Genomic DNA, 15,713 nt, shown 5'->3' with positions numbered 1-15,713 from the left:
TTTTCCATCTCTTACGATATTGCTTGGCACATACTCATCTAATGCATTTTGTACGGTGATTTTGAACTTTATCCACTGATCCTGAGCACTATCTGTCTTGAGATAAAACTTTTGTGTTGAGTCGTCAAGTGCCCTGAAATCAGCTTTTTGTCACTTCTACCAAACAGAAAATCTTTCTAAATTTTTTAATATTTGTATTTAAGGCTGAAATCATCGATGCTGTAACCACTTTATGATCGCTGATTGCCTGTTCTACGTTAACTGTTTGGTTCTGTTTGTCACCACAAGCTCTTATATGTTAGCACCACGAGTCGGTTCTCTGTTTAAGTGCTCAAGGTAGTTTTCAAATAATTTTTAAAACATTCACTCGATTCTTTGTCCCTGCCAATCGGTATAAATGTTTGAGTCTCGCAGTCTATATCTGGTAAATTAAAATCTCCACCCAGAAATATAACATGGTCGGGAAATCTACTCGACATATTTTCCAAATTTTCCATCAGGTGCTTTACCACAACAGCTGCTGATCCAGGGGGCCTATAGAGACATCAAATTACCATGTCTGAGCCTGCTTTAAATGTGACCTTCACCCCAATTATTACTCATTTCGAATCTCCGTCAATTTCCTTCGATACTATTGCACTTTTTATTGCTATAAACACGCCTCCCCCTTCACTGTCCAGCTTGTCTCTGCCGTATACATTCCAATCTGAGTTTAGAATCCCATTACTGTTTACATCTGGTTTCAGCCAACTTTCCGTCCCTAGTACTATGTGGGCATTGTGACCGTTTATTAATGAGAGCAGTTCTGGAACCTTTCTATAGATGCTCCTGCAATTTACTATTAGCACATTTATATTGTTATTCCCTGTTGCATTTTGCCTGCTCCTACCTTGCTACCTCTCAGGAGGCGTCTTATTGGGTCTAGGGAGGGAATTCTCTAACCTAAAAAGTCCACATCTGCACTCCACACTTACTCCGGTACCCTTGTAGCCACTTCCTGCGCGTAGTGCACGCCTGACCCATTCAGGGGGACCCTACATTTCTCCACCCGATAGCGGAGGTCGAGAAATTTGTGCCCCAGATCTCCGCAGAATCGTCTGAGACTCTGGTTTAAGCCTTCCACTCGGCTCCAAACCAGAGGACCGCGACTGGTTCTGGGAACGACACTACAAGTAGCTACCTCAGATTCCACCCCGCGAGCGAGGCTTTCCGCCTTCACCAATTCCCCCAACCGCCTGTATGAACTGATGATGACCTCTGAACCCAGACGGGATGAGTCATTGGTGCCGACATGAGCAACAATTTGCAGTCGGGTGCACCCAGTGCTCTCTATCGCCGCCGGCAGGGCCTCCTCCACATCTCAGATGAGACACCCCGGCAAGCAGACAGAGTGAACACTGGCCTTCTTCCCCGACCTTTCCGCTATTTCCCTAAGGGGCTCCATCACCCGCCTAACGTTGGAGCTCCCAATCACTAATGACCCCTCCCCCCGTGTGCCTGCTCGGACCTTGCTGAAGGAGCAGCCACATGTCCACTCACAGGCAGAGCGGGCGATGCCACACGGCCAGCCTCCACATTTACCCTCCGCCTCGTGCGCAGCGAACGCCGCTGAACCCGCCACTCCCCTTGGGGACAGGGTGGCCCAACCGCTCCCGGTACCCGCGAAGATGTCTCGACAGCAGGGACAGTGGGTGAAGCATGTAACACCTGGGGTGTACCATGCGACGCACTAGACTCCCCACTGCCGCTACACTCCGAGGCAGCAGCCTGAAGACGGCTGACCGCGGCCATCAACACGTTCAGCCGTTCGCGAACAGCGGCCAGCTCCTCCTGCGTCCGTACACAGTAGTCACACATCCTACCCGTCCTAAGAAATCAGCAGTTTACTGTAGAGAGTTAAGTAAGAAACTTTTAACTAGACTGCTAATTCACTAAAGGCGACTGACAGCTAACTAAACTGTGGTTACTAGACACTTTTTGTTGGAAACAATGAAAATTAGCACTAACTGTCTCTGGACTGTATTCAAAACAACCACGAAATCTATGGAACACTATTAGTAGTACTCGAAAATTAAAGCTTCCTAAAAGCAGAAACACACTGAATAAGAAGTTACAAATAAGAAAAACATAGTTAATACTTAAATTTACGTAGCTTGCTCCACAGGAGATGTGAAGCAGATGGCAGTATTTTAAAAAGAACAGTACATTTACGGATAAGCCCTCCGTCCTTTAGAAATAATCCCTTCAACGTGAAGGCGCTTGAGAGTGTTAAAAAAAATTGTGGGATGCATTGATTGTGCAATAATTCAATATCGATGGATAATTTTTAACTATTTTACGTCAACAGTCTTTAAGGAAACTATTTCCGTTTACTCTTGGAGTAGCAGTCGTTCAAGCACGTTAATTCGTTGGCAAGACTGGATAGGGAAGTTCCCAAGAACTTCAACAGGAAAACTTTGCTGCCTGTGTTAGAAAGTCGGTCCTCATTTTCGGAACGACAAACTTCGACGACGATCCGGAGCGACTTGTCGCCGCCTCTCACCGCATTACCGACGACAGGACTGCAGCAGATAAGGAGCAGCCTGTTGCCGAAAGCGCCCAGCATTAGCGAGCTCAGATGATACTCCACCCCGAAATACATCGTCTATTAAGGGAAAGTAAATTTATTAAGAGTCTTAGTTTCAGCTAGTGAAGCGACGTAAAATTTAATTGCTCCAGGACTCCCACCAAGATGGTTTCGGACGGATTGTGAGTTGAGCTTTATTGCAACGTATGACGTGACAGTTCCCATACGGTTATTTACAGTAAAGCTGCGCAAGTGATCAGTGACATCTGGATAAAGTTCCGAAGTTGTTTAAAGCCTGGTGCTTTTAACGTTCAGATACGAACTTATGCACTGCAGAGCCTGAGCATCCTTTGACTAGAATATCAAGGAATCAAAAGTTGTATCACTCAACTTATACAAATACTTGAGTTTAATATCTTGTAGAGGAGGAAATTTCTGAGAATGCACAGTATTGTATGGTAGTGAAACATGGATTGTGGAAAATTGTAACAGAAGATAATCGAAAGATGTCGCAGGACAATGAAGGGTTTGGGAAGAATACTGAAAATCAGGGGGACTGGCAAGTTCAGAAATAAGGGTGTTCTCCGCAGAATCGACGAGAGACGGAGCGCACAGAAAACTCTTACAAGGAGAAGGACTAAGATGACAGGACATGTGTTAAGATATGGAATAATGTCCATCGTAGTAGAGGGAGCTGTAGAGGATAAAAACTGCAGAGAAAGCAATATACGTGTCGTAAATGGCCGTTTATGTTGATGATATTGACTTAATTGCGTAAATCTCTTACACTCCCAAGGATGCGTAGAACTTAGTATGTGACGCAGGGGGTCCTACCCACTCCTCTCGATAGAATGCCTCAAGTATGCTGCGTTATTGGAGTGCTATACAACAATTCAAGCAAATAACAGTAATAGTTTTTATTACAAATAAGAAGGTTGACAATACTGGGATTTACAAAGGTGTCGCAAGCGACGGGCGACGTACATGAGTCCTTTGCTGTATACAACGTTCATGTAAGTTTGACACACAGTTTGTGGATCGCTAATAACTGCTATCGTAGCGTTCTCCGCTACGCCTGACCGAATACTGAACAGATACAGAGGCTGGCAGGGGCGGCGCTTGTATTCTCCTCTTGTGGAGGCCGACCCTGCTGTCGTGCGGTGCCAGTCAGCGCACCAATGGCCGGCGTCGTCTCACCGCCTTCTCTTCTCTTGTCATCTCCGTTCCGGCGCTTGTGGTTACGCCAGAACATTCCTGCCTCCCCCCCCCCCCCCCCCACCCACCCAAAGCGACGGACCGTCGTCGTGTAGAGTGCGACCACACCGATGGAGGAGGGAGTGTGGGCGCAACGCCGGGCCGGAAGTTGGGGCTGCAGGGGACATCAAGCTTCGGGCCATACCCCACGATCCGTCCTCTGCTCTGGCGGAAACGTCCGGGAAACGACCAGAGGGATACGCGTCCACCTCCTGCTGCCATGAACCAGATGAAGAAGGCGGCGACTGCTGCGGTGTGGGCGGGTCCAGCTCCATCGGTATGACGAGAGGAGGTGGAGGGGGTGAAGGCTCCATGTGGTCGCCCACGGTGTCGTGATGACACCCTCTGGCGGCTGCTGCGGTCACGTTGTCCTCTGGACCCGTGAATCTGGGGGAAGAGACACTGAAAGATCATCGTGTACGTGACAGAGGCGAAGTTGATTTTGATGGCAGCGCTGCAAACCATCTGGACCTGAAACAAGATACAGGCAAGCACCAAGTCGACGGACGATCTCGCCTTTCGCCCATCCTCTGCTGCCGCTAAGAACCCTGTAAAAGACAATAGCATGCGGCTCGAAGCGATACTTGCAGCCTTCCTTCGGCGCCGGACCCTGAAGAGGTGGAGCAGGTGGAGCAGTGTGCGTTGACGAGCAGTTCCAACGGCGGTGGTCCATCAGGTTGGTGCGAACGATAGGAGTCGAGAAACAGTTGCAGTGATTGATACCTGGCGTGTGCGGAGAGAAATTTGGCCATCTGCTGCTTCAATGTTTTGACAAAACGTTCCGCTTTGCCGTCTGACTGTCGATTGAACAGTGCACTAGTTAGGTGCAGTATGCCATTGCGTTCACAGAACGTTTCAAATTCACGTAACGTGAACTGAGGGCCATTGTCTGACATTATTACTTCAGGTAAACCTTGTAGGCAAAATATCGATGACGACACCTGAATTGTGCTATTTGAAGTTATCCAGTTCATTGTAACAGCAAAAGAAAACTTGCTATATGAGTCAACCACAATGAATTTGTGCAATTTTCGTATAGTTCAGCGGAAAAGACTGAAGGAATTCAGAATCATGAGCATCAACGTGACAACGAGATCCAGCAGAAGCGTCGAAGTCTGTGTCAGGGTGAATCGCAAGACGTGAAAGTGCGCCCGCATTGCCAGGTTGAGCCGCCGGACGGTACACTGTCTCGTACTGGTATTGAGATAACAACAAAGCCCATCTTCGCAATTTTTGGGCTGTTCGTACAGGAACCGGTTTTGTCGTATTAAACAAGAACTGCAAAGGCTTGTAATCCGTTACTAAGTAAAATTTTCTGCTTACAAATAGAGGTGAAATTTGGTGACATGTGAATAATTACACTGAGCTTTGGGCAACACTTTTGATGCGAAAGTGATAGGTCTGTATCTATCACCAATTCTATCATTGCACCGATCCCGTAAGAGGAAGCGTCAACTTGCAATGTCACTGGTTTGTCAGGATCAAAGTGAACTAGGCATCGATCACTGAGCAATGCATCTTTAAGTTTTTGAAAAGCTACTTGACACTCACCTGTCAAAGCAAGGGGGACATTCGTGCGAAGCAAATGATGTAATGGAGCCGCTATCTGCGCAGCATTTGGTATGAACAGAATATAATAGTCCATTTTCCCCAAAACCAACTGCAATTCTGTGATATTGTGAGGAATTGACAAGTCTCTTATGGCTAACAAATGCGACAGAAGAGGATGTATACCTTGACTATGACATGACCAAGATACTGCAACTCAGTTAGAGAAAAATGACACTTGTCCAGTCTATACTTTAGTCCTGCATCAGATAACACACGAAACACAGCACGTACATTTTCAATGTGTTCTTCTACGACAATATCGTCCAAATAGTTTGAACAGTTTGGCACTTGTGCAGTGAGCTGTTCCAAATACTGTTGGAAAATGGCGAGTGCGGAATCACTGACAAAAGGCAGATGCAAATATTTAAAGAAACCCAAATCAGTATTTACTAAACACAGTTTTTGAGATTCTTCATTGAGCAGAAATCAGTTTCTGAACAGTATCGTCCAGCATCTAATTTGTCCATAAGATCCTCTGGGCATGGCAATGGGTGAGTATCAATGACAGGTTGTTGGTTGACTGAAGACTTCAAGTCAGCACAAAAGCGAATGCGACCTGAAGGTTTTGGGAACAAAGCCATTGGACATGCCCATCTAGCTGACATGGGCGCAGTAACTCCATTATCTTCCAATTCTTTATCAGTGATTTTGTTCCGTAATGCAATGGGAAAAGGTGTGGGCCGGCAAAATTTCGGTTGACCATTGTCTTTCAGAGTAATATGTGCAACAAAATTGTTAGCTATGCGTAAACCTTCAGAAAAGAGTTCAGGGAATTCCTTCAGCAATCTAGCTACACTGTCTTTTGCATGGATTGCAGACACTGACAACACATTGTCATGAATGTTAAAGCCAAACAAATCAAAAAATCCTGATCAAATACGTTTTCACACTCGCATGATTGTAGCTCTGTAAATGTCACTGTTCACATATGCGAGCGATACATGTCAGGCAAAGTACATGTTCTGAGTACGGCAATGTCTTGTCCATTGTAAGCCGTCAGTTGCATGCTAGTTTGAGACAGGCGTGCCGAACCTAACACTTCATCTGTGTGATGATTGAGCGATGTGACAGAGGCACCCGTGCTCAACTGAAATTTCGCATGTTTTCCACAAAGAAGTAAATGAACAAAAAGTTTGTTTGAGCGGCGCATCACTGAAGAAACTGCACATTTGCCTGTTGCAAACTGGGAGTATACTGCCTTGTGACAAGATTTATGCGAGTGGGTGGAATTCCTACGTTTGTTCTGTTACAAACATACGGATTGCACATGTTCTTTCCTACCACAAGCATTACACAGAGCTTGCCGGAAGGGGCAGTCTTGGCGTTTGTGCTATGAATAACACCGAGAGCGAGACTTAATTTTATTTGACTGTTTAGCTGCCTGCTTAGCGAACTATTTATGTGGCGTGGAACATTGTTTACTCGGCGTGGCTAGTGCCCGACTCCGGTGCGGAATGGGGCGATTGGAAGCCAGGGACTCAACCTGGTAAATAACTGACTGCTCAGATTTATGTGCCGACAAGGCACCTGAATCGTATTGATCTAATATTTGTACCACCTGCATAAATGATGGATCAGACTGTTTCAAAGTTTGTTCTCTGAGTTTGACATCGGGTACATTGTACACGATCGCATGATGAAACATAACATCTGAATATAAATCTGTTACCCACTCACGATAAGTTTGTTCTGACCGTTTCTTGCTATTAAAAAATTGATACCTAGCTGCTACCACATTCGCTTGTTGGTTATTACAGATCGTTAGTGACGTTACCACTTCGTAGTAAGCAGTTTCACTTGGAGTGGCGTTAGGAAACAGTTTTTGTAGGAGCCTAAACACTGGACTTCCTACTGTCGATAGTAGATAGGGAAGTTCCACAGTACCTGGTACACTGTGGGCGATGACGTGGGCTTCCAAATTATGAGAACCACTCGATAAATTCTTCGTCTTGTTCACAAAACTGTCGAAAAGGTGGTATAGCAGCTGTAGTACGCAGTGTCTGTTCCGTCGGTTGGCCAGTAGCTGCTGCACGGTGTTGAGTAGTACAGAAATCTGCGCACCATTACCTGTGTGGCATCTAACGCTTGTGGCTGCGGCGCCTGAGTATGGGGTGGGATAGGTGGGGTGGGCTTGTTGGAAGACACAAATGCAAGAAACAGATAACGCAAGTAAAAAATAAAGCAAAGAACGCCCACCTGAAAACACTAATTAACAAAAACGACAAGAAACTATTAAAGCAATAAGCCTCTCCAAAGTAAAGACTAGAGAGAATTAAGGCGCCAGCACAATATAAACGAAAATTCCTTGGCCATCAGACACTGGGTTTGGCGGATACTCGTCGCCAAATGTTGCCCACTCGTCTCGTCTAGGGTGCATAAAGGATGCGGCGTTGAATGCTATACAACATTTCAAACAAATCACATTAATAGTTTTTATTACAAATAAGAAGATTGACAAAACTTAACTTGGAGTTTACAATGGTGTCGCAAGAGATGGGCGTCATCAACATAAATCCAAGTCCTTTGCTACATACAACGTCGATGCATGTTTGACACACAGTTTGTGGATCACTCGTAACTGCTACGGTGGCGTTCTCTGCTAGGCCGGTCCGAATACTGAGCCGATACTGAGCGGCCGTGGCTATCAGGGGCGGCGCCTCTTGCAGAGGCCGCCGCTGCGGTGGTGCCGTCGTGATCAGCGCACCACTGGCCGACGTCGACTCACCGCCTTCTCTTCTCTTGCGTTCTTCATCTTCGTTCCGGCGCTTGTGGTTACGCCAGAACATGACGTGAATTCCAACTTGATACCTTTATCTGTTGGACAACATAGTGAGTCAATAACAAGTTCCGTGCTTCAAGATTAAGATACTGAACCTAACGAATAAACGTTTCATTTGATGACTTAGTAGGACTCATAATGACTGCGTTTAAAAAGTCTAAAATACGCAAAACTCGACATTCAGTTACAATTTGTAGGGATTACATTAGCTATAGAGTTTCAAAACAATATTACTACAGAGTAACGTACAACGTGGCAACTGGAGTGCGCCTTCTGTTACATTTCTATAAGTTTAGCGCAGTAACGGCTTATGCACTTTGTCTAATGGCTAAGTAGCTTCCGACTGGCTGGTCATGATGATATCATAAATAGACAACTGGAACCGTTCTAACGATTAGACGTTTCACGTGAGCATGAACTGAGATAAACTTCATAGTAAAAAAAAGTGCTTATTAATATTATCTTCCATTACTTTCCAAGTACGAGTACGCCACAGTATGTCTAGTGATAAATATGGCACTATCATGTTTCTATCTGCTGCAGGCAGCAGACCGTCATTCCAGTAGCGTGGGGTTAGCCGAGCGGTCTGAGGCGCTGCAGTCATGGACTGTGCGGCTGGTCCCGGCGGAGGTTCGAGTCCTCACTCGGGCATGGGTGTGTGTGTTTGTCGTTAGGATAATTTAGGTTAAGTAGTGTGTAAGCTTAGGCACTGATGATCTTACCAGCTAAGTCCCATAAGATTTCACACACATTTGTTTTGAATAGCCTACTGGTGTAAATAAGTTTATCTAGTTTAGAACTTTTCTTAACACTACTGGCTGCATATTTCATGTCTTGCACCCATGTATGTTCCACTACAACTAACCTTAACGAAATCCCCTGACTCTACGTCACTGGGCTGTCTCTTAGTCGTTTCCCTGGGCCTCCAGGTCCGCATGCGAGCCAGCGGTCTTGTAAGATGCTTCATACGTCCTTCTGAGGAGGTTCATCGAGAGCCTATCAACCAACATCTTATTAAGGGTGGTAGGTCGTCAAACGGCCCGACTTGGAGCAGAAGAGGCACCACAGGACATTTTAATTTCCACTGTCTATAATTTTGCAAATAAATCGTGAAACTTTGACAGCACGACCAGGAAAAATTCGGAATTCACATTCATACCAGTGGAAGTTCAAAAACATAACAAAATAGTTTCTCTCTACATGTGAAATTTCATCACTTTTTTACTTACTGTTGGCTGCTTTTGTTGCTATAGGCACACCTTTCTTCAAAAGTAAGATACATTCTTCTATAAATTTGACACAGCGTACAAACCATACCTACAGGTGTATGAAACTCTAGAATTTTCCACATCTGTTAAAAACTGTAGTAAAAATTGGGATAATTAACTACAAAATTTGAGTTTTTTCTAAACATGTTCAAAATGTTCAAATCTTCGTCACTGAAATGTTCAGATGTGTGTGAAATCTTACGGGACTTAACTGCTAAGGTCATCACTCCCTAATCTTACACACTACTTAACACACACACCCATGCCCGAGGGAGGACTCGAACCTACGCCGGGACCAGCCGCACCGTCCATGACTGCAGCGTCTACATATGAATTTTAAAATGTAACAGCTCATTCATTTTTTCATAAATAAAATAAATTCTAGAGTGGCATGCACCAGTAGGTATGATTTGTATGCTATGTAAAATTAATGGAAGAATCTCTCGTACTTGTCAAGAAAAGTGTACCTATAGCAAGTAACGCAGCCAATAGTAAGTGAAAAAAAGATGAAATTTCACATGTTAAAATTTTATTTTGTTATTTTTTTTTTAAAGTTCCCCTGCTATGAGCGTGAATTACCTCTTATACCAATCTCAACTCAAGAGACTCTCGAATGGGGTCTCTGTGCTTCAAAATTATCTTCTATACAGAACTTTACAATTCTTGGATCTTCAGAAAACGGATCAGCTTTTGTGGCAGTGTACCAACTGGGTATTATCCATAGATTCGTGTTTATTAACTATGGCAGACTTCCCAGGAGATCGGTTCCAATTCGATTGCATGGGGCTGTTGCATATGATACTGGTACTAGATGCCCCGGAGGTAACTGTGGCTCGTGCTTCCATTCCCGACACTCCTTACAGTGGGCCACATAACAGATCAGTAGTGATCTGGCACTAACACCTGGGTCTATTCTGTCTAGCCTTGGCGAAACCAAGATGACCATATGTTGGTGGACTGTAGAAATTCTACAGCATAGCTGGATGTGTATGACCTGGGATACCGAGCGGCCATTTCCACATCATTCGATCACAGGTCCTCTCATATAATGTTCTATTTATTAATCGGAATTCCGCTTTGCTTGGGTTTTCCAGTCATGAAGTCCTCTATAGTTTTCAGCAGAGCTTCCATTTCCTCAGCAGCAAAGTTATTTGGTGCATCGATGACACAGATTTCAACCACACTGTCGTGTTGTACCAAAGGATTCCTTCAACGGCAGTCAGCGTCTTTGTGCTGGTGTCCGCTGTTGAATACCACTGTGAAGTCAGACAGCATATAGCTTGGTGGTTTACCAAATAAATACGTCTGGTGCTTGTTGATGGCACAAAGAGTCGAAGAACACTCTTTCTCATTTGGGGACTAATCAGCTTCTGATTTCGAGAAACTCTGGAAGCACAAGCTATCACTTTTACAGCACCTTCCTGAATTTATACACGAAGCACAGCTATACCATAAGGGCCAGCACAGGTGTGAAGTTGTGTTCAAATGGTTCAAAATGGCTCTGAGCGCCTAGAACCGCTCGGCCACTCCAGCCAGCTGAAGTTCTGTACCAGAATTCTATTTGTTGGACACACAGTTCCGCATAGTCAGCGCATAAACAACTTTCCCAATAGAGCGCGCCCCGCTAAGCACAACAGCGCAGGTACAGCGCTCGTCCGTCTCCACACTACAAGATGGAGCTGCCGTAGAGACGGACCAAATTCTGCTTCTGCCGATTCGCGTATTAACATGTAACGCAGCCAATGAGATTTCTGCTAACGGAGAACCTTTTCTCCTCGCGGATCACACTCGCGTAGTGATACATGGTCGCGCGAGGTATTATAACGAGTGTACAGACCTCCGATTAGTCAGCCTGCATTTGTCTGCACCAGTCTGTACCAGTATCCATTTGTCTGCACCAGTCTGTACCAGTCTGCATTTGTCTGCACCAGTCTGTACGAGCTCTACATTTGTCTTTACCAGTCTATAGTCAAGTTTCAATCTGCGCCTAATAAAATTAGCATATTCCTGCACATAGCCATGAAGATAAATGTATAGACACTTTTGTCAAATATCAGATATATATGTGAGAATACGATTAGCGTACCAATACCAAAAGAACTCCAGATTGTCAATTGTAAATAGCATCCAGAACCAAGTTAAGTAATTTTATGGTTATTATTATTTTAATAAATGTGTGTGAAAATTAATCAAGTTCTGTTTAAAGTTGGTCACCGTCAATCTGCTACTCTAAGCGTGCAAGTGGCATTTCTATCGTCTGACCTAACGGTTGAAGATAAATACGCCACGATAAGACCACGAGACATGTTGGTGACACTCGCCTACTTCGTTAGAGCGTCAAGTCAAATAAACTGATGGTGTGTGTACTGAAGGTCTTACAGTACGCACACCACACTATTAATACAGTGCAAGGATTAGAGGTCAGTGCCTTCTTAAGGACATGAGAAGATCTTCCTTCAACAAGTCTCTTATGAATCTTCAGTAGAATGAGCACATTCTACGAAAGCTCCCACATCAGGAATGTGCTGAAGAATTCGAAAATTGGTGGCTGCTGTTCTTGTCTCTGGATTTGGACAAACACTACAACGATTATCTCCGTGCCTCAATATTATTATTACTTGGGCGAGAGACGTGCACCTTTTCGAATTCAAGCTTAGGCCAGCGATCTGAACTCACTTCAACACAATTATAAGTTGGCTTAGATACGTTGCAAACAATTGAAAAAATAACATCCAGGTAGCAAACACATCGTCCATTTGAGATGTCGGCCGGCCGCGGTGGCCGCGCGGTTCTAGGCGCTTCAGTCCGGAACCGCGCGACTGCTACGGACACCGTTTCTAATCTTGCCTCGAGCATGGATGTGTGTGATGTCCTCTTAGGTTAGTTAGGTTTAAGTAGTTCTAGGGGATTTATGACCTCAGATGTTGAGTCCCATAGTACTGAGAGCCATTTGAACCATTTGAGATGTCGAAGCAGGTTGGGCATCTTACGTGAGAAGGTGGCTGCAGCGTAATACAGGAAAACTTTCCGCCAGTAGCTACTTTGCAACTCTATAGTTGAGAAGCTCCTTTCAAGCAGTCTAGGGTGTGACTAATGTGTGGCAATGGGGTCATTTTTCGTAATATTTTTCAGTTGTATGTAGCCGACACAGAAACGCTTTGTGCCATCATAGTTCTTCACAAGGACTACAGAAGATGACTAAATACTCCCCAAAATTTCAATGATGTCATCTTGCTGCAACATTTCCATTTCCTCCTAGATTATCCGTCATTCAGCTGGCAGCACGCAATATGAGCACTGTATAATTCTTGGATGGTCCCTAGTGCTGATATGGTATTGTCGTATGGGCTACTACGTCAGTCTTTTCTCCATTCCGGATTTGAAAGCATCCGAAAACTGACACAGAGCAGCAAACATTTGCCACATACTATTGGCAGTTCGATAATATTAACAGCTTTCCTTCTTGCATCGTTCGCAGTGCTGGTGAAGCACAGCTATTCGTTAATGGCATTGAGCACATCCCCGCTGTCATGTAGACTAATTTGTGAGTCTGGATAGCTGACGAATCGATTTGCTCTCGTTGAAGATGGCAGCATAGAAAGTTTTCAACGGCAAACAGCCCAGAACAATCTCTGTTACGTGTGCTTGTTCGAATAGCTTCATTAGACTGGAGCTCTGGCTTCCACAGTCTATGACCGCTTGTTGTATGTATCCCGAAGCCACAATCAAGAATGAAATTATGATTGAACCCTGATAAAACGACATTTTCGAAGGGCTGTGTTCGTTCATTGATTGTTATTCTAGTAACACACCTCCCTGTTGGCTGGATGTATTTCCACATTACAACTTCCAGCACCGATTTCGTACCACGGAACTTAGTCTTCTTTAACGTAGACGATAAGCGTTTGACATTACGAATAAGGAAGGACCCAAAGTCGGCCCTGGGATTTCGTGTAGTAATTTCAATCAACACTGCGATCTTCCATAATGTGGAACATGTGAGAACCAGATATGAGTTCCCAGGTTACGTGCCATCTGCCGCAAGATCGACACCTTCCACCCTGCAGGAAGACTAGGAAGCTTTGCAATGTCGGTCAGTTATTAGGCGGAATGGCAAATTAGGTCCCGCAATGACAACGCCCGTCAGTGTCTTAGAGGACGGAGGGAGACACATAAGAAAACGGGTGAAGCAGATGCAGTCTAGGGAGAGTCTCTCAGGCAGCAGTGGATAATCAAGTAGACGGAGGGTGAAGAGGCTGTGCTGAGACACTGAGCAGTCAGTGAGGAAGTAAAGCTGCGTGAAAGGAATCAGAAGATACAGCAACACCAACACTCCTGTGAGACAATAACCCCTGACAGTAGCCAACAGGCAAACCGCATCAGCCACTTCGCCCTACCTGAAGGAATAAGACCAGCGATTAACCAGTGCCCTAAAAGGAACTCCACCCGGGTCATCGCCTCAGTCCCACAGAATACGGCACATGGAAGATGCCGATTGACAGACTGCCACCACACAAACAACGTATCTGACACTTCGCGCCGACTTCACATCTGCCGCACACGCATTTATGTAAAACTGACTCATTCGAGTGGTGAGATGAGATAGACATTGCCCTCGCCCACTTACTGAGGCTACTAACTGTAGAATAGATCCAAAGATTTGCATTTCTGTCAATGATATCGTAATAAACGTAAATGTTTCCATGTCTTAAACATTCCGTCAATTTGTTTTACTACTACGGTTTTTGCACCCAATATGGAGCCATTTCCATTTTAATTTCGTTGACTTTCAATACGTCACACTTCGGGCGTCCTGCAAGGGTTGTCGATTTCATGACCTCCTTCGGGTACTGCCAGTGTGAGGGCTTAGAAACTATTAAAGATGTCTGATAAAAATTTAAGCTACACTCCTGGAAATGTAAAAAAGAACACATTGACACCGGTGTGTCAGACCCACCATACTTGCTCCAGACACTGCGAGAGGGCTGTACAAGCAATGATCACACGCACGGCACAGCGGGCACACCAGGAACCGCGGTGTTGGCCGTCGAATGGCTCTAGCTGCGCAGCATTTGTGCACCGCCGCCGTCAGTGTCAGCCAGTTTGCCGTGGCACACGGAGCTCCATCGCAGTCTTTAACACTAGTAGCATGCCGCGACAGAGTGGACGTGAACCGTATGTGCAGTTGACGGACTTTGACCGAGGGCGTGTAGTGGGCATGCGGGAGGCCGGGTGGACGTACCGCCGAATTGCTCAACACGTGGGGCGTGAGGTCTCCACAGTACATCAATGTTGTCGCTAGTGGTCGGCGGAAGGTGCTCGTGCCCGTCGACCTGGGACCGGACCGCAGCGACCCACGGATGCACGCCAAGACCGTAGGATCCTACGCAGTGCCGTAGGGGACCGCACCGCCACTTCCCAGCAAATTAGGGACACTGTTGCTCCTGGGGTATCGGCGAGGACCATTCGCAACCGTCTCCATGAAGCTGGGCTACGGTCCCGCACACCGTTAGGCCATCTTCCGCTCACGCCCCAACATCGTGCAGCCCGCCTCCAGTGGTGTCGCGACAGGCGTGAATGGAGTGACGAATGGAGACGTGTCGTCTTCAGCGATGAGAGTCGCTTCTGTCTCGGTGCCAATGATGGTCGTATGCGTGTTTGGCACCATGCAGGTGAGCGCCACAATCAGGACTGCATACGACCGAGGCACACAGGGCCAACACCCGGCATCATGGTGTGGGGAGCGATCTCCTACACTGGTCGTACACATCTGGTGATCGTCGAGGGGACACTGAATAGTGCACGGTACATCCAAACCGTCATCGAACCCATCGTTCTACCTTTCCTAGACCGGCAAGGGAACTTGCTGTTCCAACAGGACAATACACGTCCGCATGTATCCCGTGCCACCCAACGTGCTCTAGAAGGTGTAAGTCAACTACCCTGGCCAGCAAGATCTCCGGATCTGTCCCCCATTGAACATGTTTGGGACTGAATGAAGCGTCGTCTCACGCGGTCTGCACGTCCAGCACGAACGCTGGTCCAACTGAGGCGCCAGGTGGAAGTGGCATGGCAAGCCGTTCCACAGGACTACATCCAGCATCTCTGCGATCGTCTCCATGGGAGAATAGCAGGCTGCATTGCTGCGAAAGGTGGATATACACTGTACTAGTGCCGACATTGTGCATGCTCTGTTGAGTGTGTCTATGTGCCTGTGGTTCTGTCAGTGTGATCA

The sequence above is a fragment of the Schistocerca gregaria genome, chromosome 2 (genome assembly GCF_023897955.1).
Source record: "Schistocerca gregaria isolate iqSchGreg1 chromosome 2, iqSchGreg1.2, whole genome shotgun sequence".
NCBI lineage: Eukaryota > Metazoa > Arthropoda > Insecta > Orthoptera > Acrididae > Schistocerca > Schistocerca gregaria.
The sequence above is the reverse complement of the archived record's forward strand: the minus strand, read 5'-3'. Positions refer to the sequence as shown.